General features: G+C 45.6%; 1 protein-coding gene and 1 non-coding gene across 4 annotated transcripts in view; both read right to left on the bottom strand.

The window, feature by feature from the left end:
• Window positions 1–27,424, bottom strand: part of LOC126354357 (peroxisomal leader peptide-processing protease-like) — a 1,193,162-nt gene that overhangs the window by 560,785 nt on the left and 604,953 nt on the right. The window lies entirely within an intron of this gene.
• Window positions 6,795–6,868, bottom strand: Trnan-guu (transfer RNA asparagine (anticodon GUU)). The gene has a single exon. It is a non-coding gene; the product is annotated as a tRNA-Asn (tRNA).

The following is a 27,424-nucleotide window of genomic DNA, read 5'->3' as shown; positions in this document are numbered from 1 at the left end:
GGGCCAACCATACCGCCATCTGGTTTCCCCCTTCAAGCTAGGCAAGTTTCGTTCGTTGTAGTTTTTTCGTTTGACACTTATTTCGTGGGATATTTGGTCCGGTTACGATCAGTGCACCACCCTGTAGACACAATCTGTCCCGAAAAATCCCGCTAACAGAATTTCAAGAATTAGCTTACGGTTATGAATCTCGAAGTAAAATACAAGCTTCTGTGCCTATCCCAGCAGGTATAGAAAAGACAAGGTTACAACAATTACAGCGGGCACAGACGCGTGTAATCGACAATTCTACACGTTTTCGATATGCAAATGTCCTAATAACTGTTACAATGGAAACTACCCTCCGGCACTCGCAGAATATACAGCGTGAAGAAAGTGCCACATTTGGAGGTCGGCGTGCGATTCCTCACCCAGATTCACGACAAAAGTTTACTAAGTAAAATAAGGTAGGGTGCAATTTGAAAATACGAGTACGAAAACGAGACGCTGGGAACAGTTACATTGTGCAGAACATAATAATGTACAGAGGAAGTGTATCACCCCCTACGATCGCACTAGCCGTCCCACCTCACTGAGTAGACTGCTGCGATATCAAACTCACAACCACCATGGAACTATGGTTCGAATCCTTGCCACGTTCCGTTTTCTATATTTCAGACATCTGTTCCCTAGCGCTCGTCGTTTATAAGCAGGGCATCATTTTTTCACATGACAGTAGCCTATCACATGAAAGTGGGAGTTATTGAATTGCATGCGTGTATCTACAGGGTGTTTAAAAAATGACCGGTATATTTGAAACGGCAATACAAACTAAACGAGCAGCGATAGAAATACACCGTTTGTTGCAATATGCTTCGGACAACAGTACATTTTCAGGCAGACAAACTTTCGAAATTACAGTAGTTACAATTGTCAACAACAGATGGTGCTGCGGTCTGGGAAACTCTATAGTACGATATTTTCCACATATCCACCATGCGTAGCAATAATATGGCGTAGTCTCTGAATGAAATTACCCGAAACCTTTGACAACGTGTCTGGCGGAATGGCTTCACATGCAGATGAGATGTACTGCTTCAGCTGTTCAATTGTTTCTGGATTCTGGCGGTACACCTGGTCTTTCAAGTGTCCCCACAGAAAGTAGTCACAGGGGTTCATGTCTGGCGAATAGGGAGGCCAATCCACGCCGCCTCCTGTATGTTTCGGATAGCCCAAAGGAATCACACGATCATCGAAATATTCATTCAGGAAATTAAAGACGTCGGCCTTGCGATGTGGCCGGGCACCATCTTGCATAAACCACGAGGTGTTCGCAGTGTCGTCTAAGGCAGTTTGTACCGTCACAAATTCACGAAGAATGTCCAGATAGCGTGATGCAGTAATCGTTTCGGATCTGAAAAATGGGCCAATGATTCCTTTGGAAGAAATGGCGGCCCAGACCAGTACTTTTTGAGGATGCAGGGACGATGGGACTGCAACATGGGGCTTTTCGGTTCCCCATATGCGCCAGTTCTGTTTATTGACGAAGCCGTCCAGGTAAAAATAAGCTTCGGCAGTAAACCAAATGCTGCCCACATGCATATCGCCGTCATCAATCCTGTGCACTATATCGTTAGCGAATGTCTCTCGTGCAGCAATGGTAGCGGCGCTGAGGGGTTGCCGCGTTTGAATTTTGTATGGATAGAGGTGTAAACTCTGGCGCGTGAGACGATACGTGCGTCATTTGGACCGCAGCTGCAACACGGCGAACGGAAACCCGAGGCCGCTGTTGGATCACCTGCTGCACTAGCTGCGCGTTGCCGTCTGTGGTTGCCGTACGCTGTCGCCCTGCCTTTCCAGCACGTTCATCCGTCACGTTCCCAGTCCGTTGAAATTTTTCAAATAGATCCTTTATTGTATCGCTTTTCGGTCCTTTGGTTACATTAAACCTCCCTTGAAAACTTCTTCTTGTTGCAACAACACTGTGTTCTAGGCGGTGGAATTCCAACACCAGAAAAATCCTCTGTTCTAAGGAATAAACCATGTTGTCCACAGCACACTTGCACGTTGTGAACAGCACACGCTTACAGCAGAAAGACGACGTACAGAATGGCGCGCCCACAGACTGCGTTGTCTTCTATATCTTTCACATCACTTGCAGCGCCATCTGTTGTTGAAAATTGTAACTACTGTAATTTAGAAAGTTTGTCCGCCTGAAAATGTACTGTTGTCCCAAGCATATTGCAACAAACGGTGTATTTCTATCGCTTCTCGTTTAGTTTTTATTGCCGTTTCAAATATACCGGTCATTTTTGAAACACCCTGTACTAACCAAGCAGTGCACAACCATAACTGGTTGCACGGTTTGGCATAAACCTGTGGTCTGGAATCGGGGAGGAGTCATGCATTAAAAAACGTTCCTCTTGGTGTTCGGCGACAGCTACGGTTTCAGAATGACGGTGCACCGCCACCCTCTGGAATGAATGTGCGTATCTGTGCAAATGAAGGTTTTCCGGGGAAATAAGCTGGTCGTGAAGGTCCAGTGCTCTGGCCTCCGCGTTCCCCGTATATTTATCCACTAGATTTTTATTTGTGGGGGCGCTTAAAGGAATAAGTGGAAGAAGTTTATAGTACTCCACTTATGTATGGACGCGACCTAATAGCTCGCGTGTATGCAGCTTCGGCAGTTATGGATGCAGCTATGTTGTACAGGGTCCATCCAAGCATCATCTAGTGAGTGGCGAAATGTTTGCAAATACGAAGTGGTCGCTTTGGACATCTTCTCTAAAGTGAACGTTGCTGGCACGTGTACGTACCGGCTCTGTGGACGTCAAACACACAGAATGGAATTATTGTGCGTCTCACAATGTGAAATCTAATGTAGCCTAACTATTGCGTTTTCTGTACCTCACTGGATATAAACGATGTTACTCCATCCACTATTGTTTTCTTACGTCTCTAAGAAGCTCATGTTATGTCTAAATGTTTAAATAACAGTAACAGAAAGATATAGACAAGACACCGCACTGTGGAGGTGTAAACTGGATTCAGTTTGATGCTGAAAGAAAAAAAAAGGTAGTTTAGTACGAAAGCGACTGGGACATGGACGAGTCTGCATATCCGTTCCCCACACACTGCCTCGTCTTACGGAGCTAATGGATCAGCCCCGGAAGTTCAGAGTTCATCCCACCTCTTTTTCTCCACCCTGCACTCAATTACAGCGTTACCAGAGCCTCAACTTTAAATAGCATTCCTATTAAACCTACTGGAGAGACTAAGTCTCACTTGCTACATTTTTGTGTTGAACTGGGATGAGGAATCGCATAGTGACAGGCAAGTGCGGAATTTTTTCTCTTCACCTTGCGGACGTAGACGAAGGAAGGAAGAAGGAAGATTGAGGTTTAAAGTCATGTCGCCGACAACGTCATTAGAAACGGAGCAGAGAAGAAAATTGGCGTTTTGCGCTTTGGCTACCTACACACGAATGGCTGGACGAGGATTTGAAAGACCGTCTTCCCTCCAGCACCTAATGACAGCAGCATCTCGCTCGGTCGCAGGTGGAGGAACTCGAGCTTCAAGAATGAGATTTTCACTCTGCAGTGGAGTGTGCGCTCATATGAAACTTCCTTGCAGATTAAAACTGTGTGCCGGCTCGAGACTCGAACTCGGGACCTTTGCCTTTCGCGGACAAGTGCTCTACCATCTGAGCTACCCAAGGACGACTCACGCCCCGTCCTCACAGCTTTACTTCTGCCAGTATCTCGTCTCCTACTTTCCAAACTTTAAAGAAGGTCTCCTGCGAACCTGCAGAACTAGCACTCCTGAAAGAAAGGATATTGCGGAGACACGGCTTAACCACAGCCAGGAGACGAAATGCTGGCAGAAGTAAAGCTGTGAGGACGGGGCGCGAGTCGTGCTTGGGTGTCTCAGATGGTAGAGGACTTGCCCGCAAAAGGCAAAGCTCACGAGTTCGAGTCTCGGTCCGGCACACAGTTTTAATCTGCCAGGAAGTTTCATATCAGCGCACACTCCGCTGCAGAATGAAAATCTCATTCTGGAAACATCCCCCAGGCTGTGGCTGAGCCATGTCTCCGCAATATCCTCTCTTTCAGGAGTGCTAGTTCTGCAACGTTCGCAGGAGAGCTTCTGTAAAGTTTGGAAGGTAGGAGACTAGATGCTGGCAGAAGTAAAGCTGTGAGGACGGGGCACTAGTCGTGCTTGGGTAACTCAGATTGTAGAGGACTTGCCCGCAAAAGGCAAAGGGCCCGAGTTCGAGTCTCAGTCCGGGACACAGTTTTAATCTGCCAGGAAGTTTCAACTCGAGCTACAGTTTCTTCGTCTGTGACTGAGCGTTGTGGCACTCTGATGCACATTTAAGACGCACTGATCTACAGGTTTATCATTTCCTCGATTTTTGTGACACCTTGGACTGGCAACAGAGAGCACAGACAAGCGTTCCGCTCTGACAGCGTGCTGTGGCTTGAGAAACTCCATACGGCGGGCGCAGAGTATCTCATGGACAGTCTGCTTCTGAAGTGATGGGAAGCTATAACAAACATTTAAATAATTAACTGATCATGAAAATAAAATGCGGACTATAATAGTACTCGTTTGAGCACAGCAAATCGCTGCAATTAGCCACCAATGTATTGGAATGAAAATAAATTCAGTGCAGTTCAGTGGAGCGCACTGTGTCCACAACTGTCAATATAACAAAATGAGTATTGTTCGTTGCTCTCGTAAAAAGGGGTCATTTCAAGCTTACACAGGGTGCGCATTGTCAGTTACAGCAAGATGTACTGGCAGGAGGGTAAGATGCCGTGGAACTGGCGTGCCCACAGCCACCTCATCCCAACTTTCAACCGCTATCGAGATACTCAAAACATTGCACGCCTCCCTCGCAGTGGCCGCCAGCAGTCAACAACTCTACCTGGTAACCTCTGCCTACAAATTATCGCTCGCAGGTAGATGGAGAACAGAATGCATCCGTTTTGGAAGCAACTAGACAGACAGTACACAACTCTTTCCGCAGAATCAATTCGGAATGTAGGGGTGCGAACCCTCCATCACCGTGCTGTACGAGGAAAGGGAGCAACTGAACACAAGGCATGGAGCCTGGATCAAGGGCGTTCGGTTACCGAGCAGGGTACAATTCGTCTAGCGGCTGATGATTGTTACAGAAGACTGTGCAGGTCACCAGGTAGCATTAATCAGGTCTCAGACATTCAGTCGCACAGGCTCTCAGTTTTTCACTTCACAGTGACGTTTTATTTTGGTTCCATTCTTCTATTCCTTCCTCCCCTTCAACCTAAACACAGACATGTTCGCTGATCTGCTGATGGTGTTAGAGCACTTCACAGTTACATACAACATGAAATTAATCATTGGAGGCCTCGCGTCAGATACTTTACTACTGGAAATAAAAATACAGGAAAGTTTCTTTTTGGGCTCATATACAGCTCAGCTCGAGAATATAAGTCGTTTTGGATTCTACTGACAGAGATGCGGCTAAAAACTGCTCGCTTTGTTCGTCCGTGAGACCCAGAGCGCCGTATAAACAGGCATTCGATATCGTTCCTCACAGTCGTTTAGTGAAGAAAATATGAGCTTACCGAGTACTGGACCAGATTCCCGACTGGATACAGGACTTGCCTTCAGATGGAACTCGACACGCCGTTCTTAACGGAACAAAATCGAGAGACTAAAATTTGGGGTGTACCTCAAGCAATTGTTAAAGTGTTGCTAATATTTATAATTTATATTAACGATCCACTGGATAACATTGGAAGCTACATGAGGTTAACTGCGGACGGTGCTGGGCGACAGCCAGGTTGGTACCCCACCGCTCTTCGAGGCGTCTCCATACACGTCTTAGCTGGTCATCGGGCTCAGTTCGAAGCGGGACTCATCATTAAAGATGATTCTACTCCAGTCAATGGCATTTCAGGCCGATCACGCTCTGGTCAGCGGTGGGATACCAGACTGAGTGTCGTCGGCCACAGAGCCCGGCAACCAGGACTCGCGGTCTGGGGTGCAACTTCAGGACACCTTTGGTTGTCATCCGCGGTACCCCTTCAGCGCAGCGGATGTCAACGATATTCCGCGCCTCATTTTGTTGACCTTCATGAAAAGCCGTCCTGGGCTTACATTTCAGCAAGATAGCGCACGACAACAGACGGGGAGAATTTCTAGTGCTCGTCTTCTTGCTTACCAAACCCTACCTTGGCCAGAAAGGTCGCCATAATTGAGGGTTTTTGAAGCATTATAGACAGAGCGCCCCAACCAGCTCGAGATTTTCACTATCTGACGTGCCAATTGAACAGAGGCTGCCACGATGCTCCTGGGGAGAATATCCAACAGCTGTAGCAGGCAATGCCTATCCGAATTACCTGATTGCATGGGGGTAGGGGGTCTACAGCGCTTCATTGGCTTGCCATTGCATGGGGGGAGGGGGTATACAACTCTTCATTGACTTGCCAGCACGTCGCTCACCCAACAGCGGCCCCAATGCAGACCGACACTTAAGAGACACCAAATACAAATCTACATCGAGAGAGAGGCCCTTTAATATGGCACTCGCGGTGTATACGCTGAAATTAAATGTAAATAATACATCTTTTGTAGTGGGCGTCGCTCTACTGCAGTGTCACACATGGCGAATAAATAGGAAAACAGTAGAACGTCTGTGTAGGGCCATGTTTTAACCTACACTGTCATTTGGCTGAATGTGCATAAGGCTCTGTGGCATCGTTCAAACACAGCCAAATTGTGACAGTTGACGTATGTCCTCACCTCGGTGGCAGTTAAAACGATTTCGCCTCCGGGTGAGCTCGAACCACCAACCTTTCGGTTAACAGCCGAACGCGCTTGCCGACTGCGTCACGGAGGCCTTGACTTTCACTCACTTCTGCCCTATATATCAATGTAATGCGTACACCTTCTGCAGGCATCTCGCAGAATGGTAGCATCTGCTTACGCCTCTTCACATGGATAACGTGCATGCACACTGTAGCGAGGCTCATAAACGAATGACATCGCCAAGCATGACATTAAACTACAAAATGCGTACAATACACTGTTAAGCCTATGCATTCAGAAAACCTCTGAGGCAAGTAGAATACTTGTCGTTGGTTGTAGTAGTGTCCGTAAATAGGAGAAGAAATCCAGTCCTGTTTGATTGCATGAGTCATGTCACAAATTTCGCTTGATTCCTCATTCGGTGGTACTTTCGATAATAACCGTACTTGCGGTACTGAATTAAATGCTTTTCGGAAATCAAGAAATACTGCAAGCGACTGATTGACTTTCTCCGTGACTTTCAGGATGTCGTGTGAGAAAAGCGCCAGTTGGGTTTCGAATGACCGATATATTCGGCCCCCATGTTGATCGGCTTGGATGAGGTCAGTCTCTTTGAGATATCTCATTAGGTTTGAGCTCATGATTCGGATTCTACAGGAAATGATTACTGATCAAAGTGGCCAGTAATTTTGTGTATTACTTCTGCTACTGTTGTTTTTATTTGGCCTTCGGTTTCCTAACGGTCATTTACCCACCTAAAAAGTAAGTAATTGTCATTCACTGCAACATACTATGTGAACATACCGATACAAGTTTAACAGAGGGCTTGTTAAACATACTGTTCATAAACACGTATGTTACGTATTGCCGCGGGCTGTGAAGCGTGGAGTGGGGTGCAGCGATTAGCGTCGTTGGAGAGAAAAAACACGACAAGGGGAAACCATAGAGGAACGAAAATTTATTGTTAACTACAATAAATCTACAAAAGGCGTGAACACAGTTGATCAATATCTTTCGTATTGTGGGATAATAAGGATAACCAATAAACGGAGAAAGAAAGTAGTTTCGTTTCAAATAAATTGGGCTTTGTTTGAAGCATATAAAGAGTACAGAATCCCAAATCCAGATCTCCAAAAAATATAAAACTTTCCTAAAAGAAATTGCAAGAGCCGGGACAAGTTGTCAACAATTTGGCGCAACATCTGTGGAGGAAAATGAAGCAATCCAGTCTACAAAACCAGCATCTGCTAAGGATACACCTGACTGATTGTCAGGGAACAAGGAAGAACATATTATTCGGACTATTGTGGGAAGTGGAAAAAAGAAATATCCAGTGCGACCTTGCAGAGTTTGCGCAGCGCATTGTAAAAGAAGTGAAATAAGATACTACTGCCAGTACTGTTACATAAAGCCGTGTGTTTCCAGAACTATCACACCCTTCAATACTATCAGAACATCTTACAAACATGTCTACCAAGCATCATTAGCATTAGACACCGGGAAGTGCACCTACATTCAAATAAGGAAGGGGCGCTCATTTTGCGCGTGTCTTAACGAGATTCGCCGGCAACTGCAACAACAACCGCTGCGCCGCAGCCAGGGGTACGCAATGTGTAAAAAGACGTTGGCAGAAATGTTCTCGATGTACGTTGATGCCAAAGGAGAGATTAAGATGCAACTGGTAGACATTCGCCCTGATTCTTTAGAGAATCGAACCCCCCTTTACAAAACAGCTTCAGACTTCTAATTACACTATGAACGAGGTAATTTGTTAAGCATGTATTGGAAGTTGCTAAGTGCCCTAATTATCTCATGCTGGATGAGTATATTCTGGGAAATTTGCTTTCCCTTTCAAACAAAAGATAGTTTTTCATGCATCTGAAGTTTGACATTTTTCCTCCCGAACTACGTGTCGCACAATGATGTAATTTTGCCGGTAAATTCACTGGTGTAGGCCTACGGGTGTACTGTCTCTGAAGAGAGTTATTAGTAAAGAAGTAATAAATTAAAATACTATGTATGTTGTTGAAGTTTTTCTGCATGAACAGCGTAAATTTAGTAAGTGATAAACTTTTTACTTTTTCGTCTTATTTATTTGTGGCGAGTATCAGCAGAAAAAGTTTCATAAAGTTTTAAAATTATGTGTAAAGTTTGCTGGAAATCGCTAAATGCTTTCATTCGCAAAGACTGGATTCAGTCTGGGCAATCTGCGCGCCATGAGTCACGCTGCCCAAAGAAATTTACAAAATTTCTTATTGTAATACTTGTCTTATGCGTCAATCCTTTAACATAAGATTGTACCCCTTAACGAGTAGATTATAGCAGCATTTTAAATTTTTAAGTTCGGTCAATAATTATGTGAAATACTGAATATTAAAATTTCCTCTATGCATTAAAGCGTTACGCCAACGGCCTTGCCGCGGCAGTAACACCGGTTCCCGTCAGATCACAGAAGTTAAGCGCTGTCGGGCTGGGCTACCACTTGGATGGGTGACCATCCGGTCTGTCCAATGCTGTTGGCAAGCGGGGTGCACTCAGCCCTTGTGAGGCAAACTGAGGAGCTACTTGATCGAGAAGTGACGGCTCCGGTCACGACAACTGACAACGACCGGGAGAGCGGTGTGCTGGCCACATGCCCCTCCATATCCGCATCCAGTGACGCCTGTAGGTACCGTTGGGCCTTTATGGCCTGTTCGGACAGAATTAAGTTTTAGTTTATTGAAGCTTTAGATAGGCAAACTACAACTGGGATTGAGCACCATCTACCATAAATGCATTTAGCCATTTAGAATTACACACTGTCCAGCCACGTTCATGTGGTCACCTATCAAAAAATTGAATGGCCATCTTTTGCAGCGCGGACCGCTGCGAGACATTCAGGAAGAGACTCAGTGAGTTTCTGGAAGGTAGCGACATGTATGTGGGGCCATGCCGACTCCAGCGCAGTGGCTTGCTGCGCTCGGTTTCTCGGTTGAGGATTCATGGCGCGAGCAGTCTGATCGAGGTGGTCCCGCAGTCTAGATTGGGTTTAAATTGGGGGAGTTTGGTGGCAAAGGGAGTCTGATAAACTCATCCTGGCGCTCTTCGAAAAACGCACGTACGCAGGGAGCTTTGTGACACGTTGCATTGTCCTGCTGGTAGATGCCATCGTGCCGAGTCCAATCGAGAAGGCCACATACAGCCACTCAGCGGACGTCCGGCGTTGGCGAGCAAATTTAAGCCTTCGCAACTGACGAACAGCAGTGAGCACGGCTGCATGAACCACGCGCCTGATGCAAAGGTCTGTACACAGCAACATTGGCTGAAAGATCGTTGAGAAGATACTGTTGGTTCACTGTGTGATCAGTTGTTCCATAATTGCACTTCTATTCCGCAGTCGTCGCTCACCCCTGTCATTAATGGCGCGCGATGCACCACAGTTGCCTTGGCGCCAGTATCGGTTGGTTCAAATGGCTCTGAGCACTATGGGACTTAAAGTCTGAGGTCATCAGTCCCCTAGAACTTAGAAATACTTAAACCTAACTAATCTAAGGACATCACACACATCCATGCCCGAGGCAGGATGCGAACCTGCGACCGTAGCGGCCGCGTGTTTCCAGACTGTAGCGCCGAGAACCGCTCAGCCACTCCGGCCGCCGCCAGTTTCGGACTGCGCCATTTTGCCATGCACAGTATACTTGAAACACGATGGCATTCGAACAGCTTACAAACTTAGCCACTTCGGAAATTCTTCCACAGGTGGCCGGAAAGCCAGGGATAATGCCCTTTTTTCTCCATTTTCGCACTACGACATGTCTTCATTGTTTACCGCGTCTCCCCGACACACTTTATATACCATCCACTGCTAGTGCTGCCACCTGTCGTCTGTGAGGTTATTGCATGTTGACGTCGAACATAGGCGTTAGTCACATTTATGTAACTGGACCGTGACAGTCAATTGACTGGACTCGCATTCGGGAGGACGACGGTTCAATCCCGCGTCCGGCCATCCTGATTTAGGTTTTCCGTGATTTCCCTATATCTCTTCAGGCAAATGCCGGGATCCATTGAAAAGGGAACGGCCGACTTCCTTCCCTATCTTTCCCTAATCCGATGAGACCGATGACTTCGCTGTTTGGTCTCCTCCCCTAAAACAACCCAACCCAACAGTCAATTGAAAACGAGACAGATGGAAAAGAGTAAGTAAATTAATCGCCGTAACTGCTAATACATGGATCCCACTGTAATAAAAGCCTCTCTTGTGGTACTGCAACTGCCGCTGCGCGACGTATCGCCGTTGAAGATACCGCTGCTGACTGGAACCACGTGCTTTCGATGACGCCTCTTCTTCCGCGTTACTTTTTTTATCACTCCTAACCACTGCTAAAACTCGGTGCACACAACTGTTGCAAAATTCGTAGCTCCGAGCCCCCACGCAAACTGCCTAAACTGCCACAGACTTGGGACGTAGGTCACAGAATGTAGTTAACTGCGAGAATTGCAATTGTAATTTCGCAACTATTAAGGAAACCTAATATTCAGTCCTGACCCGATCTCACATTTAACTTTTTCGAGAGGTCCTGCTTATCGAAGTTCAGATAATACTTCTGGAAACACTTTGCAGAATTCAAATCCAAATCTAAACTTTCCCGAGTTCATATTCCGCAATTAACACTTTCCAAAGCCCAGTCGTGTTCTAACATTTTGCAAGATTCTTATCTCCCAACTAACACTTTCCAAATTCCTATCCCGGACGAGCAGCCAATTGCGAACTAACATCCCAAAGATGTTCGGGCTCACATGCGGTTCCTTTTCGTCGAAATGACTTGGCTCAAACTCGTCTAGGGATTGAACCGCACTTGTCGCATTACACGCCCTAAATTAGACACTTTGGTTAAATTTTCTGGCTGATGGCAAGTGTGCCAAATGCGAAGTTAACACAACATCTAATAACAGCAATAATAATATCGGGAACTAAATTAACGACCCATGAATGATGTAGGCCACACAGTCGCGATTTCGTTAGAATAATTTTTATTTATAAAGCAAACTAATAGCGAAAGTGGTCGTATTGAGAGTTACTGTTACATTCAAGAGCAGATCCATTTGACACAGCTCGATCATTCACAATCTCATCGCGAAATACAAGATATCTACGCGAAAAGTTCACACGAGGCGCGCGGCTGCTCACCGCTCAGAGGCAAAGTTCCGCGATACCACACAACGGGAAATTTTTCACGTCGTTTCACTTCGTAGCTATCTAAAGAGCGATCGTCTCCACCAGCACTGTCCCTCTGTCCGTCCCCGGCAGCGTTTCCCGCGCGCCGAACATCCTCGCTCAACTGACTAGGGCAGTTCCCTTTCCTGAAGCCGTCCATCTGACTGGCTATAGCTTACTCTACATTATTTTACGTTTTAACATATTTAAATAATCAAAGTTTGACCACTTTCACGTTCTAAAGAAAGTAACAGTAATATGCATTGTTAAATTCTTTTGCATGAAACCAATACAACTTCCTTCTTAACTTTAAATGTCACGGCCAGTAGCCTTACACCAACCTGCTTTCTGATAAATAAATAAAGAACAAAAGAAACTATTATGCACTAAACTTTACAACAAATATTCTATTACCTAATGATTCAATAAAGTGTCATGCTGTCATCGTTCAATGTGTTTTGTGTGGAGGCAATGATGATCTGATGCTTAACTGAAAATACTGATAACTTAAATTTACTATATCTTGTAAACAAATAAAGTTACAGAGTTTATATTTACAACGTTTGTCATTTTAATGATGCGCTGCTATATGAAATATCGACCGTTCAGATCGACCAAAGCGTTCAGATTTTAGCTTTGTTACAAAGCTTGTTAATTTCACTTTAACAGTAAATCCTAAACTATTATATATATGATCAATGTTCAAGTTTTATTGGGATCACCATGAAAATTTATGGTGGACGGCAGTTTAAAATTACTGTGGCTTTATTCCCTGCATTACTACAGAATTAAATATTTTTCATAAATGTTTCTGTTTACAGCTGATCTTAGGTCCACCTTATTTAACACTGCTACGCCTCCTTGGCCACAAACGGCTTCTATTAGGTTTCCCTGTGACGTAGGTTCTCGTCTGTCTCACTCGCACACTGCAGCGCTTAGGCTTCAATAGACAATAGACACCTGTGAGTTTGTCCATCTCCTGGTGAATCTGCGCCCTTTGTCGCACACGGTCCTCGACAACAGGGATCGTTTCACAATTCCTGTAGGCTGAGTCTTTCGGCTATATAATAAATGAGAGCACACTGATCATTAACTCACAGCCTGAATAGCCGCGCGCAACAGCACACCACTTCCGGGATCTGAGAAGGCACGCTGTTGCTGGAGCAGCGCTCCACAGAGGATAAACGATGAGGACCGGTGTACCGGCCAGCATGGATGTGATTTTTGTGCGGTTTCCCTCATCTGAATAAGTGAATATCCTGCAATAATTTAGAAAACGTTCTCACACTTTCACAAGGATAATGCTAGACGTAGAAGCGGGGTTACACAAATTTTGTCCCAGGAGGAGGGAAAGGGGGTGTGGCGACGACAGCAAGAGTATCTGGCCAGCCTGTACCACCTGCCATGTCCAGAATAATATGCCGATCCCGCGAAGGGACAGGAAAAAACAAAGACCGTGAAATGTATTTATTTTACAAAGAAGAATTGGAGCTGAAGAATTATGAAATGAAGGCAAAGGGAAAAAAGGGCTCTTCCTATATTGTATGTAATTTATCCTAGACAAAAGTGGGAAATACGTTGATGTTGACTTGCTACGAAATAATTTTACTGGAAAAGAGGTCCTCCTGCAGAGCCTTCCATCTTCTGTATGAATTAATATGGACAAATGTCGTGAAAAGAAAGAAAGGAAACGAAATAATCGGCATTTATTTGAGAGAATTATCTCACGTTGTTGTGACTGCTTCTGGCTCATCCCGGCAGATCTAATAAGTGCACGGTCAGCGAAACTTCGGAAAGCGGTATTAATCAGTCATAAGCAAAAAATATTTATTCAGTCAGCGAAAGCACAGCGAACGCCCAAGCAGCTATTTCACTGCCTTCGCTATGTTTTTGATACTTCAAGTGAGAAAGTGTGAAAGAGGAAACTGAAATCGGATGACCTCTTTCTGCTGTACGAGCAGTGAGTGAAATGTAAGGACCAGGTAACGGTAGAGTGTGGAACAAGTTGTGGAGGTTAGCACGCCTTCCTCAGCGCTGCCGCGTCGCGACAATGTGTGACCCGATATTCGGCAGAAAACCTCGCCAGCGGTAAGCGACGCTGCTGACCGCAAAACCGCACTGCGCTGGCTAGGCTGCAGCCAGACAGCTTGACGACCTGCGCAACGCGGGCAGCGTATGCCACGGGCTGCAGGGGCGACACGCATCGTGAAAACGAACCGTTAACTACGCTGTGGATTTCAGTGCGGAAATTGGTTTGATGCAGCCGTCCGAACCAGTGCATCCCGTGCAACCCACTTTCATCTCTGCACAACCACCGGAAACTTCATCCGTCGAACCTGCTTGCTGTAGTTAGGCCTTGGCCTTGCTCTACAGTTTTTACGTACTCCCCAGACTTCCTTCTATAACGAAACTGGCATTTCCAGTTCAGTCAACCGATACAATCTTCTAAATTATTCTGCTGCAAGCTTTTCAAAAGCTTCTATCCTGTATTATTTACTGTTCAAGATCTACTCCCATATAAGGCAAAAGTTCAAGCAATTATATACAGAAAAGACTTCCTCACACTTAAATTTGTGTTAAATATTAACCTAGTTCTCTTTCTGAGGAAAGTTTTGTTTTGCCATTGCCAGTATATCATTTCTATTCTGAGCATGGTCAGTTCTTTTGCTGGTAAAGTAGCAAAGCTCGTCTGCTACTTCTAATGTCTCATTTAATAAACTAATTCACTCAACATCGCCTTATTTTTATTCGCGTGTAGTCCGTTAACCTTCTTTTGTTGACGCTCTACTCATAAATTCTTTTCAAGGCACTTAAGTCCTTTGACGTCCCTGTTAGAATTACAATTTCATCGCCAAATCTTAATGTTTTAATTTCTTCTCACTGAAGCTTAATTTCCTTTCCAAATTTCTGCTTGATTTCCTTTGCTGCTTACTGAACCTACTATTATACACTGAACAACATTAGATAGAGAGTATAATACTACCTCACTCCCTTTTCAACTACTGCTGCCCTTTCATGTTCTTCAACTCTGCTGTCTGGTTTCTGTATAGGATTTAGATAATATTCGGTCCTTGTAATTTAACTCTCCTACCTTCATAATCCCACGAGTCTGTTACGGTCAACATTGTGAAACATTTCTTTAAATCCACAAATGCTATAATCACATGTTTACGCTTCTTCAATTTGTCTTCCAAGACAAGTCGTAAGGTCAGTATTTCTTTCGGTGTTTCTGCATTTCTTCGGTATCTATGTTGGTCACACCACAGGACCACTTTTGCCGGCCGTTCCATTCTTCTGTAAATATATTTTGCAGATGTGACTTATTAAACAGTTTATTCTGTAATACCCACACCTATAAAGCCTGACTTCTTTGGCATTAGGATTACCACAATCTTCTTGAAGACTGTATGTACTTTGCCCGTATTTCATATCAGGTCGAACAGTTTTGTCATGGTTGATTCTTCACGGATCTCAACAATTCAGAGGAACGTCATCTACTCTAGGTGCTATGTTTCCCTATTCGTAAAATGAGGCATAACTGCCCGTTCACTTTATTACGATATTAGAAATAAAGAAGAAAAACAAATTAACAAGTTTTCTTTGTCAGCTCAAACTGTAGCTCATGTAACTGAACTACTTCCACGATTTTATTTATTTTGTAACTCTTCGTTTGAAAATCTTAACATGTCAGCTGGCCAGATAACGAATCATTCAATTTAGTTCATAGATTTCTAATAATAAAATTCGAGAAATACAAGAGATCTGTGATGGACTGTTGTTTCAGACATACTCTGATTCCTACACGAATGAATACGGTGTGCTTTTTGAGATCTCTGCCTATCACCGGCCTCGATCCTTTCCAGCCAAGTCAAAGAGAGATGGAACTGCGACATAGAGGCTCCCGTCGGGAACATTTGGGAGAGGGTTTCCAGTTCAAGCGTTTACCTAACAAGAGAGGGAAACCTCCAGAAACCTTGGCAGTAACTGGTGAATAGGAGCTATTTTTAGTGGGTGTCACCCTACCAATGTAAAGATAAAATGTTCAACTCTGGGTCACTCTTAAGATGGTTTCTGTAACTTTTCGATTCTTTTAGCTCTGGCAGTTATTTGTGTATATTAAAGTCGCCAAGCTGCATCATAGTTCGATGTCCACATTAAACTGTACGTCGCCAAATACGAGCAACAAAGGTGTAGGTCAGTTCCATCAGGGGAATGTAAGAGCACACTATCTACAGTGTGACCGTGTTTAGCAAAGCACTGCAGTATTGAAATTAATCGATGGATTGCAATAAAATCTCCACGGATTTCTTGCCACATCTCTCTTCTCTCTCCCTCGCCTCCAGGCGACCCTTGCTCACTTCATATAAGAAATACGGGTTACGTTCAGTCTGGAGAGTACTTTCTGAAGCCATATGGATCTATAAGAATTCCTTCAGCAACATTGTTCGAAAATTAATTATTTTAATTTTAACCCTTTTCTGATCACTTATTAGGAACTTTGAATCGATGCCAGGAACATGGAGTGGTCCTGCCTATATGTTCTGGATGTCTGATAGTCCCACGGACCTGGTCGATCTTACTATGGAGATTCGTTGATTGCTTCTGAATTTCATATATCTATGTGAGGGTCTTGGTGTGATTTTCGACTATCTACTCTGGCTCAGAGTCACTCTAATACATTTATTTTGGACTACTTGCGTTTCATGGAGACAGGTTTTACTCGTCAAGACCCAGGATGTCCTGCCACAAAGTATCTTAGAACCATCATACTCTTGCATAGTTTAAATTTGGTAGAGATTTTAGCTCACTACTCAGTTAAAAGGGGATAAGTTTCTTTGGAATCGCGAGCGATTTTGTCCGTGGCTATTCCATGCATTTGTGGAAGAAGAGATGTTGGTCTTGTTTCACCCTCAGGTACTAGAAAGCAGGACACCCTGAGACGTTCCTGTTTTGTAGTCGTAACGTGTCACTTAACATAGCCCTTTTCTTCCCGAAGTAGACTGCAATTGACTTCTCTGCATTCAATTTGACGTTATTATTCAGGCACCAATCACCAGTAAGATCTAATTGGCACTGGAGGCCACGAATGTTTGTGTCGTGTCTTCATCCGGTCGTTAAAACACTGTATCATCCGCGAACTGGGCAACTTGGACACATGGGGCGCTAGGAATGTCGTTGATATATACTCGTACTGTGTATAAAATAGGGGACAAGACTGATCCACGGGTTGGCCGGCAGTGGGAGAACAGACTTCTGAACGCTGTCCTTCAACGTAACCAGAAAAAATATTCTGGGGGGGAAAACTGGCAATTAGATATAACAGTCCGGTATACTCATGGACTCCTGAATTTCAGTGAGCAAGTTCTCCGTCCAATCTTTATCATAGGCACATTAAATCTCCAGGAAGACGACTGCTACTTACATTGTGTGGTTAAAGCTCTTTATGATATGCTCGGTTTGCTCCACCATTTGGAGCTCTGCAGAGGCCTTTGGTAGGAACCTGAATTGTTCTGGACGTATTGTTTCGTCTAATATGAGCGGCTCTTCAATACTCTTCTTCAAGGCACGTTCGAATATTTTGCTGGGAATAGTCAGAGCACTTTTAGGATGCAGATTCACAGCAGTAGTCGATCTCTGGCTCTCTTTGGTATCGGAATGATTTTGGTTTCTTTCCATTTGTCCGAGAAATACTGAGTTATCAACCGCTGCATATCTTTGCACGAGGTACCGTTACACCAAAGCGGTACTGCAGGGATATTATTGTGCATAATGTCCGTCTGAGCCGGCCGGAGTGGCCGAGCGGTTCTAGGCGCTTCAGTCTGGAACCACTCGACCGTTACGGTCGCAGGTTCGAATTCTGCCTCGGGCACAGATGTGTGTGATGTCCTTAGGTTAGTTAGGTTTAAGTAGTTCTAAGTTTTGGGTGACTGGCGACCTCAGAAGTTAAGTCCCATAGCGCTCAGAACCATTTGATCCATTTGAATAGCCAACAAGGACTGCTCAACACTTACTGGTAATCCATCAAGGAAAGTGTATCAATAATGATAGTAAAATCAACATCTATATTGGAGTACAACGTCGTGTATTCTTTTTAACATATGCTAGTAGTTTCTACACCAAATGGGGTCATCTTTAGGTCCCAAGTGTAATCTGCTATCAACAACCGCAACGACACAAACCAACGAAGTCTTCAAATGGGAACAGCTATCAAGCATGTACGCTAGCAAATGCACCGAACAGAGTCATATGCAGCGCGGTCAAAATTAACTGGATTCCGTATCTTCGTAGCCGTGAGTTGTCTGATCAAGATGGGCTTGTTACTACTAAGAAGGTACGGAATCCAGTTAATTTTGGCCCAGCTGCAAACGATTTTGTTCGTTGCAAATGGAGGTGTACATGCTTGAAAACTGTTCTCATTTGAAGACTTCGTTGGTCTTTGTCTTTGCGCTTGAAGATGGCAGTTTACGCATGGGGCCTGAAATGAACCCATTTGGTGTCAAAACTGGTAGCATTTATTAAAAAGAATTAAAGACGTTGGATTCCAATACAGCTGTTGGTTTTGTTATCATTATTAAAGTAAACAGTTTTGTACCCAGCATGAATAACGGGTGCAAAATGTGCATTAATGCCCGAGGAGGGCGTATTCCTTACTGAGAGTTCGATATCGACCATTATGTTAATAGTCTGACCTGTGTCAAACATAATTATCCTGCTTTCCCTAGTGGCGAAATCTGTACAATTTTTCGTTATAAATATGCCATTGCATCTCTTTACGTTTGCACTGTAGTCCATCACTGTCCTCGATTATTCCTGTCCAACAGTGTCTTTGTTCCTTAGCAATTGTCAAGCAGTGTATTATTATAGTAATTACTATAATTACATACTACTTTTGTGCTGAATGATGATAATAGTTATGATAATAAAAATAATTAATATATTTATTTCATAAATGTCACTCTAATTAACACAGTGTTAAGTGACTTCTTCATTAAGATTTTGTCGATTGTGTATGATAACAGAACAGGAGGAATCAAATACGGACAAATAGTTGTCTGCTATGGAAAAGAAAAAGAAATTATACTATAAGGTTAGTAGATCAGCTAGAGGAAAGAAAGGAGAAATTGAAAGAAATGTTCAATAGTAGGAATAGGTAAAGAAAGATTTAGTATTTTGCGTAAGGATAGCCAAGACGCTGCACATTTCACATCTTGTACTGCAGTTATGAAATTACTATACTGCGTGGAGAGATATAGACAACGATGTGAAATAAATATTTGAAGAATCCCGTCGCATTCAGCCTAACTCAACATAGGAAAGATTGACGTGATCAACAATCGAACATTACGCACATAATATTGCGCTAACAATCACAAGCATATCGAGTCATCTAAGATGTTTCACTGTTTGCTTTCGTTCATGTGAGTGCTGACACAGTGAAACTCCCAGACTGGTAAGAGGTAATAGATTTAGATACGAAAACCAACCTGCAGACAATTAATGGCTTGCGAGTGATTCGCCACCTGCAGCTTACACTTGAAGTTAGCCCATTTTGCTTCTTAGGAGTACGGGTAAATTTTTCTATTTCACAAGAAAACAAAACCTCGAACACGCATAATAACACAGTGTTAAATAGCAAGTAATCACCTGTTTCGGGATGGCACCCATCTCTGGGGAAAACTTTAGTCGCTGAACTGTGGACGGCAAAGCTTTCACACGTCGTAGCATCATTCGTTTCAGGTTGGTTGGTCGGATGATTTGGGAGAGGGGAGCACACAGCGAGGTCATCGGTCCCATCGGATTAGGTAAGAATGGGGAAGGACGTCGGACGTGCCCTTTGAAGGAAACCATTCCGGAATTTGCCTGAAGCGATTTACGGAAATTACGGAAAATCTAAATGAGGACGGCCAGCCGCGGATTTGAACCGTTGTCCTCTCGAATGCGAATCCAGTGCGCTAACCACTGCACCATCTCGGTTCAGAGTTGAAGTAGCTTGTCCGACGGGTGGCTGCCCCATTGTGGTCGCTCTAAGTCGGTGCTGGCATCAGTTCATCTTTGCGTGCACGAGTCACCGCGAAATTGCGCATGCAACCTTGTCGCTGTATAGACACACGCACCACTGAATGAGAAAACGAATTTATTACCATTTATTCCGCACTTGTTTGTTGAAATAAATTCTTTTCAGGCTACATTCTGCAAAAGTATGTGCAGTGATTTCCAGTATGCACTTCCCTCAATCTACCGGGCAGAAGTTGAGATTTGCATGAAAAATATTGCAGCAGTGAAAGAAATTCGAAATCAGTCAGTAAAAAGGGGAATGATCTCTGATGGTGTCGTTTATGTTAAGCAAACTGAAATACGCTGCTGGAAAAAAATTGCTACACCTCAAGGACTGTGTTCAGCGTCGCCTGGGTATAACAATGGATACAGAGGTACTGTAGTATTAGTGACGCATTTGTCACAGTCATCGGCGATCAGATGGCACACAGAGGGCCTATCTTGGACCTCTCTGTTTTGACTCTGCACGCAGTAACTGTGCTGAGTTTAGAGGTCAAGAGTGTTTGCAACATCCAGTCTAGTATAGAACCATGCCCCACCAGCGGGTACGTATTCACTTCGAAAAGTTTCAGCCGTTTCAACGGGTGACTTTGTGGGTCTTCGGGAATCTGGATGGACGTATCGACGCTGCACATGTTGGGCACTGTGTATTGGTGATGTGCCGCCGGTTTGAGCAGTGATCTATGTAACATCCTCATATCTGGAGATCAAGTGCTGGGCGTCCGCGTAGTATACACACACTTCAAGATCGATGCATTGTGCGAGGAGTGGTTGCCCGAACGTCATCCAGAGACAAAATCCGAGCACATTTTTCACCTGCTGCATCGTCAGGGACCACTGGGAAACGCCTGCTTGCACCAGGATTAAGATCACGTATGCCTCTGGCCAGCCTACCACAGAGATCATGACACCGCCAAGCATAGGTACTTTGGGGTCACGAAAGAATTGACTAGACAGTGGAACGGCGCTAGTTTGTCTTGAGTGATGAGCATAGGTTCTGTCTTTATTCCAATGAGGGACATGCATATGTATGGCGTAGACTTGACAAGCTGCCCATTTTCGAGTGCTTGGACCCACGACACACAGGTCCCATTCCAGGCTTCACGGTGTGGGAAGCCCTCAGTTGTAACTCAGTCACATCTGATGTTCCTGCAGGGTAATGTAATCGGTTCTGCTACATTGCATGGGTTGTTATCATAGTTCTGTGGTGTCGTTGCAGCCGATACCACCGAAGGTCGCGGACGCCGATAGTGGTGACGCAATACAACGCCACGGCCGATGTGCTTGCCCGCCACGTCCGGCCTCCACCGGCTGCCGACAAAAGCGATTTCTGTGGACTGGTAGACAGCGCCGCGGCGGCTAAAATTCAGCTCAGTTGTTCGAGGGCTGGAGGTCATTCTATATGTCGTCCTGCTTTGCACACTGTGTGTTTTACTGTAAATTTTGGACTCTGATTTTGGATTGTACTTTAAGACTAGCCCAAATTAAGTTAAGATGCCTTTACCGACTATTGGTACGAATTAATCATTTGCCCTTGCGCAGATCTCTGACGGCGTCAGTTCGCTGCCCCTCTACTCCTGGCCACCTGTCTTCCTTTTGTCATTTCTTCGACAGCAAGGTGGTGTGTTTTATCAGCAGGACAATACACGTCCATATACGGCTGTTATGACGTGAGGTACAACATCTACCCTGGTCAGCAAGATCACCAGATCTCTCCCCAATACAACGCGTGTAGGACATGATGGAACAGGAACTTACTTGTTATAACAGACCTGCAAGGTCCACTGCCGAATTGCACCAAAAGGCGTAAGATGCTTGGGAAAAGCTACTGCAGGATGCCATTCGGCACCTTTATGGTAGTTTGCATGCAAAAATAAACGCCTGCGTTGCCGCCAAGGAATTTACACTGTCTATTGTGCTACTGTTCGGTCACTCTCTACTGTGATTTGTGTGTTTCATTTCGTCTGAATTTATTATGGTATACTCCTACAATGATGAATTAATTGTCAACTCAATTGTAAAAAAAAAAGAAAAAAAACACACCTTGTCCTTGAGGTGATGCATTTTTTCCGGCTCCGTATTATTACAATCATCCTCTGTTTATGTTGGTCTGCTTTTCGTTCACCTCACTATCATCAGATGGTTGACTTCAAAGTTAAGTGGCAACCGTAATTTACCAATATTTAAAGTATTCAAAGTACTGATGTAAGAAGTCCAGATATCCCTATACGACCTGGCCAGCGCCATTGATGTCGGATATATTTTTTTCTTGTACGTGTAGGATCGTACAGCCACTCCACGTATCTTGAGTCAGAAAGTGGGCTTCTTTGTAGCAAGTCAGGTATACACAAGGACAGCAAGACGACATCCGGAACGCCAGAAAATATGAGCACGGTGACCACTGTTGCGTCTTCCCTCGACACGGCAGCAGAGAGAAGACCTGGCCAGCAAGTTCTCCAGATCTGTCAACAGTATCACTGAAAACATCTCGTCACGAGTTGCGGAGAGACTAGCACTCCCTCACCAGCCTCTACGATTGACGAACTGATATAAACTTGTAGCAGCAATGAATTGCTTACGCGTATCTGTCATCCATGATAAGTTTGACCCGATGGTTCTAACCCAGTTAGGTTACAACCACTGTCACTGCCAGAGTTGACAGCTCTGTGTACTAAACTTCGCGCCCTGTACGGTTCCAAACCACCAACAAATTTAATGACGCACTACAGTGTATAAGCAGAATAAGTAATTCTTTGTACGGTCTAAGGCGCTGCAGTTATGGACTGTGTGCGACTGGTCCCGGCGGAGGTTCGAGTTCTCCCCCTGGGATGGGCGTGTGTGTTTGTCCTTAGGATAATTTAGGTTAAGGAGTATGTAAGCTTAGGGACTGATAACCTTAGCAGTTAAGTCCCATAAGATTTCACACACATTTGAACAATTCTTCGTACGAACTAAATTCGCCGAATACAAATATCTTGCATTGGCTGTAGTAGGTATGGATATACTACCTATTAGTCACATATGAAAACCTGTTTTGGATCTAGACTCGAACATGGAGTGAGCAGGAAAACCAGGTTTTCGTATGTCACTGGTAGGCAGTACAAAAGTCATGGCACACCTCGAAATATTAACTCGGACCTTCTTTTTGCGCGGTGTAGTGCAGCAACTCAACGTTCATGGGCGCTACAAGTCGTTGGAAATCCTCTACAGAAATACTGAGCCACGCTGCCTCTATAGCTGTCCATAATTGCGAACGTGTTGCCATTTTAGGATTTTGCACACGATCAGACCTCTCGATTATGTCCCCTAAAGTTTCGATGGGATTCAAGTCGGGCGATCTGGGTAGCCGAATCGTTTGTTCGAACTGTCCAGAATGTTCTTCAAATCAATTGTGAAGAATTTTGTCTCGGTGACATTCCTTGTTGTCATCCACAATAATTCCACCATTGCTGGCTACAAACAGTCTTTAGGTAGTCGTACATCACCATTTCCAGTCAATTATCGGTTCAGTCGAACAAGAGGACCCTGACCATTCCATGTAAATACAGCCGAAACCATTATGGAGGCACCACCAGCTTGCACAGCGCCTTGTTGACGACCTGGGTCCGTGGCTTCGCGAGGTCTGCGCCACACTCGAAACCTACCATCCGCTCTGACCAACTCAAACTGGAACTCATCTGACCAGGCCACGGTTTCCCAGTCGTCAAGGCTCCAACTGATGAGCCGAAGAGAGGCGTTGCAGGCGAAGGCCCTCGCGTCGGTCGTCTGCTGCCACAGACCATTAACGCCAAATTCCGCCGCACTTTTCTAACGGATACGTTCGTCTTAGGTCCCACATTGGTTTCTGCGGTGCTGTGGTCTATTAACACTGACAACTGTGTTGTGACCATAGAAAATTTTAGTTTTTATTCTTGGTTTTGTGACCATAATAAGAGTCCAGGCTACATTAAGAAATAGTCCACCAGGACGAAGGGACAAGATTAGCGGTGGAGGCTGTCAAGTATGGTTTGGTGTTTGACTTCCTGCCAGAGGAAGCAGCATGAATCAAACTTGCGCAATGGAAGATGGAAACATCAGGGAGATAATACAGCAAGAGAGAGTGTCAGTCACGTACGGAAAAGACTCGTGTGGAACCAAACTAAGTTGTGTTCAGCTAGAAACAAAAGTGTCGTGTAGAACCGAAGGCATTCTTGCGCAAGCCGATCAATTAGAAATGAGAGTGTCATGTGCAACCATAGGCATTCTTGTACAATCCGATCACTTACAAATGAAAGGGACGTGTGAAACAAATTAACTCGTGTGCACCCAAGTACATGAGAAACGAAATAAAAGGCCAGGGAGAGGTTCAGATGCAGATTCAGAGCCAGTGCCGGCAGTTTGGAGATTCCGCAGCGAGACGCCAGCGGGGCCGAGTAGGCCCAAAGCAGCCGATACAGCTGATAAAGAAAATGGTTCAAATGGCTCTGAGCACTATGGGACTTAACATCTTAGGTCATCAGTCCCCTAGAACTTACAACTACTTAAACCTAACTAACCTAAGGACATCACACAACACCCAGCCATCACGAGGCAGAGAAAATCCCTCACCCCGCCGGGAATCGAACCCGGGAATCCGGGCGTGGGAAGCGAGAACGCTACTGCACGACAACGACATGCGTGCAGCAGATAAAGACTTCAACTACGAGAAGACGGTGATAGACTCTGGCAGACACTCAGGAACTGCACGTCAAGTAGGATTTTTAGAGTTTCACTGGAACAGTGTTGGACAGAGGTTGTCAGTCTTCGTCTCAGTTACTTAGGGAGACTTCATTGCTAACCAAGAACAAGTAATTGCTTTGTACTTGTTTCTTATATGTACCGGCAATTAGCTTTGAAGTAGCAAATCCAAATAAATAGACTGAATCTTACTATGGGGTTTATGGTCCAACACCTCAGATAAGTATACGTGAGAATAAACTTGATAGCCGGCCATGGTGGCCGTGCGGTTCTAGGCGCTTCAGTCTGGAACCGCGCTACCGCTACGTTCGCAGGTTCAAATCCTGCCTCGGGCATGGATGTGTGTGATGTCCTTAGGTTAGTTATGTTTAAGTAGTTCTAAGTTATAGGGGACTGATGACCTCAGAAGTTAAGCCCCATAGTGCTCAGAGTCATTTTTTGAATAAACGTGATAGAAACTAACCAATCTTTTCTGCCTATTGCAATTCTGTAACCTATTTTCAGCAAACGTATTTGCTTCAAACCAAGGAGATTCTCTCCCTGACATCTCCGATATAAAGTTTGACAGCAATTTATAACCAACCCACTGTCGTTAACGTCCCGATTGCGCTACGAAGCTCGCATTTACACTCCTGGAAATTGAAATAAGAACACCGTTAATTCATTGTCCCAGGAAGGGGAAACTTTATTGACACATTCCTGGGGTCAGATACATCACATGATCACACTGACAGAACCACAGGCACATAGACACAGGCAACAGAGCATGCACAATGTCGGCACTAGTACAGTCTATATCCACCTTTCGCAGCAATGCAGGCTGCTATTCTCCCATGGAGACGATCATAGAGATGCTGGATGTAGTCCTGTGGAACGGCTTGCCATGCCATTTCCACCTGGCGCCTCAGTTGGACCAGCGTTCGTGCTGGACGTGCAGACCGCGTGAGACGACGCTTCATCCAGTCCCAAACATGCTCAATGGGGGACAGATCCGGAGATCTTGCTGGCCAGGGTACTTGACTTACACCTTCTAGAGCACGTTGGGTGGCACGGGATACATGCGGACGTGTATTGTCCTGTTGGAACAGCAAGTTCCCTTGCCGGTCTAGGAATGGTAGAACGATGGGTTCGATGACGGTTTGGATGTACCGTGCACTATTCAGCGTCCCCTCGACGATCACCAAAGGTGTTCGGCCAGTGTAGGAGATCGCTCCCCACACCATGATGCCGGGTGTTGGCCCTGTGTGCCTCGGTCGTATGCAGTCCTGATTGTGGCGCTCACCTGCAAGGCGCCAAACACGCATACGACCATCATTGGCACCAAGGCAGAAGCGACTCTCATCGCTGAAGACGACACGTCTCCATTCGTCCCTCCATTCACGCCTGTCGCGACACCACTGGAAGCGGGCTGCACGATGTTGGGGCGTGAGCGGAAGACGGCCTAACGGTGTGCGGGACCGTAGCCCAACTTCATGGAGACGGTTGCGAATGGTCCTCGCCGATACCCCAGGAGCAACAGTGTCCCTAATTTGCTGGGAAATGGCGGTGCGGTCCCCTACGGCACTGCGTACGATCCTACGGTCTTGGCGTGCATCCGTGCGTCGCTGCGGTCCGGTCCCAGGTCGACGGGCACGTGCACCTTCCGCCGACCACTGGCGACAACATCGATGTACTGTGGAGACCTCACGCCCCATGTGTTGAGCAATTCGGCGGTACGTCCACCCGGCCTCCCGCATGTCCACTATACGCCCTCGCTCAAAGTGGGTCAACTGCACATACGGTTCACGTCCACGCTGTCGCGACATGCTACCAGTGTTAAAGACTGCGATGGAGCTCCGTATGACACGGCAAACTGGCTGACACTGACGGCGGCGGTGCACAAATGCTGCGCAGCTAGCGCCATTCGACGGCCAACACCGCGGTTCCTGGTGTGTCCGCTGTGCCGTGCGTGTGATCATTGCTTGTACAGCCCTCTCGCAGTGTCCGGAGCAAGTATGGTGGGTCTGACACACCGGTGTCAATGTGTTCTTTTTTCCATTTGCAGGAGTGTACTTCATACTGGTATAGCGAGGCTGATCCGAGAAGAGACAACTGTACTCAAACGCCTTTGCTCTCGGCCGTGGTGAAATTTGGTATTCTCGACACACTCTTGACACGGTGGATCTTGAAATACTGGTTTCTCTAACGATTTACGAAATGGAAATTTCCATGCATCGAGCTCCATCTACCATTCCGTGTTCAGAGTCTCTTAATTCCCGTCGTGCGACCGTAATGACGTCGGAAACCTTTTCACGTGAATCACCTGAGTGCAAATGGCAGCTCCGCCAATGCACTGCCCCTTTTATAACTTGTATACGCGATACTACCGCAATCCGTATACGTGCATGTCGCTATCCGATGAGTGCAGACACACGAAGAACGTGGTACCCTGTCGGAGGCCACGTTTAGGGAGAGACGCGGAGTGCCGGTTGCTGAACAGCCCGCAGTGGAGCGCGCCACACCGCGCTGCAGTGGCAGGCAGGCTGGCGGGCGGCGAGGCCGAGCCGAGGCCGGCGGCAGGGGCGCCACGCGGGCTGCGGACGTGGGAACGGCCGCGCTGGAACCAGTCGCGCCCAGCCCCGGCGTGCCGGCCAGACAGCGTGGCAGCGACACCTGGCCGGCCGCGGGCGCTGCTTATAT

The sequence above is a fragment of the Schistocerca gregaria genome, chromosome 3, assembly GCF_023897955.1.
Source record: "Schistocerca gregaria isolate iqSchGreg1 chromosome 3, iqSchGreg1.2, whole genome shotgun sequence".
NCBI classification, from domain to species: domain Eukaryota; kingdom Metazoa; phylum Arthropoda; class Insecta; order Orthoptera; family Acrididae; genus Schistocerca; species Schistocerca gregaria.
The sequence above is the reverse complement of the archived record's forward strand: the minus strand, read 5'-3'. Positions and strand labels throughout refer to the sequence as shown.